Genomic DNA, 2,644 nt, shown 5'->3' on the forward strand with positions numbered 1-2,644 from the left:
ATTAATTTTCCTAGGGAGTAGGCGAGGCCAAACTTCCAAGGCTTTCACTGGCGAATATATCGCGCTCTTAGAAACTCGCATGGTACTTGGCGAGTGGATTTCAAATTATATGATCGGTGCCCACATTCGGGCGCGGCCCACTGCGGGAGCAGACCGTTGGCCCGTGGGCTCGCTGTGAACTAATTTGCCCACTGGTCCGAAAAGTATTCATTTCTAAACACCTTTGGCCAGGGCTGAAGACCGCGACTAACCCCTTTGAAACTTGTCTCTCAGGGAGCTGCGATCCATCAAACATTTCATTGTTAACAGAGGGGAACCATTACTTGGTTAAGACGATAGGACACGCGTTCCCCACCATTTCGCATCCAATCGAATTGCCGCACAAGAGCTCGTTACCTGAGAAAGGTATAGCATTGGCTCGCAGCTAGTGTATTGCAGTTCAGACAGATAGGCCACTTTAGATAGTTCTTAGTGTTCACAGTTATCACCAAGACTAGACCCATATGGATTTAATTCTTCAAGGAGCAGCGGTCCACCAATAAGAGAGATGAAGACATGTTTTCGGATGGCCACAACGCCCCCTCGCCACCCAAATGTGCATGTTTTAAGTGTACATTGGGAGTCGACGGAACATCGGGAGTCCGCTTGCTTTCTCCGGATCAGCTGCCACCCCCCTGATCTACCAGATAGACAAGAACATGTCTTCTCCACCAATCTCATCCACCGAAGCTCCGATCATGGCTTCTTCTACCTTTATACTGATATACCCCCACGGAGCAACATGCGGGCAAGGGAACTCTTGCTAACCTTCAGTAAAGCAGGTATCTCTTATAGATGGTGACTGCACCTTGGCCAGGATTGAAGACCGCGACTAACCCCTTTGAAACTTGTCTCTCAGGGAGCTGCGATCCATCAAACATTTCATTGTTAACAGAGGGGAACCATTACTTGGTTAAGACGATAGGACACGCGTTCCCCACCATTTCGCATCCAATCGAATTGCCGCACAAGAGCTCGTTACCTAAGAAAGGTATAGCATTGGCTCGCAGCTAGTGTATTGCAGTTCAGACAGATAGGCCACTTTAGATAGTTCTTAGTGTTCACAGTTATCACCAAGACTAGACCCATATGGAATTAATTCTTCAAGGAGCAGCGGTCCACCAATAAGAGAGATGAAGACATGTTTTCGGATGGCCACAACGCCCCCTCGCCACCCAAATGTGCATGTTTCAAGTGTACATTGGGAGTCGACGGAACATCGGGAGTCCGCTTGCTTTCTCCGGATCAGCTGCCACCCCCCTGATCTACCAGATAGACAAGAACATGTCTTCTCCGCCAATCTCATCCACCGAAGCTCCGATCATGGCTTCTTCTACCTTTATACTGATATACCCCCACGGAGCAACATGCGGGCAAGGGAACTCTTGCTACCCTTCAGTAAAGCAGGTATCTCTTATAGATGGTGACTGCACCTTGGCCAGGATTGAAGACCGCGACTAACCCCTTTGAAACTTGTCTCTCAGGGAGCTGCGATCCATCAAACATTTCATTGTTAACAGAGGGGAACCATTACTTGGTTAAGACGACCGGACACGCGTTCCCCACCATTTCGCATCCAATCGAATCGCCGCACAAGAGCTCGTTACCTGAGAAAGGTATAGCATTGGCTCGCAGCTTGTGTATTGCAGTTCAGACAGATAGGCCACTTTAGATAGTTCTTCGTGTTCACAGTTAAGACCACGGCTAGACCCATATGGAATTAATTCTTCAAGGAGCAGCGGTACACCAAGCATTTCATTGTGTACTAGAAAGCACCTCTACCATGTAACAAACATACGACCACCAAATTTCTGCTTACTTCCCCCAGCGGATAGTATTTGCTAGTATCATCCACAAAGTAAATCAATTTTTTCAATGTACCGCTTCTTGGGGGAACTGGGCATGAATCAATCAAGCATTTTGAGGTAGCATGTCCGCTTCACCGCGAGGTGCTCTGAATACCATTATACATTCTTTTTCATCATCCACTTTCAGACCACTACAAGACCCATACTGAATTAATTCCTCAAGGAGCTGCAGTCCACAAAACATTTTACTGTGTACTAGAGGGCACCTCCACCATGTAACAGAAAACATACAACCTTCTTAATTTAATTCTGCATTGTTTCCCAGACGATTTGTTAGCCATACAACAGTACCATCCACAGTAATTCACCTCTTTGAAATCCAATGCATTGTAGAGAAACTGAGGTGGTAGCATTCAAACCGTTCTGTAATGTTAATTCTGCTTCATAGAAAGGTGCTACAGGTTCCACAATAATTAATTGGATATTTTTGCAATATATATAGGGCGAGAAAACTCGGGGGGACTCCCTTTTCATTTATGTACATATTCTTTCCATATTGCAAATAATTCCAATTTTTCCCGATTGCATGTCCCCCTAATATACCCAAAATGGGCCTATCGATGGGTTCACAAAGGTACCCAAAATATGAGATTTTGACTGAAAGAGGCTGGCTAACTTCCGGGAACATGATCATAGGAAATAGGTCAAAATCCCGAATCGCAGTTGTTTACGAACAACCACGAACGGAGACTTAAAATAACCTATAAGGCTGGAATTCATGGGGCCTGTATAACAGG

Source organism: Bacillus rossius, unplaced genomic scaffold, assembly GCF_032445375.1.
Source record: "Bacillus rossius redtenbacheri isolate Brsri unplaced genomic scaffold, Brsri_v3 Brsri_v3_scf797, whole genome shotgun sequence".
NCBI lineage: Eukaryota > Metazoa > Arthropoda > Insecta > Phasmatodea > Bacillidae > Bacillus > Bacillus rossius.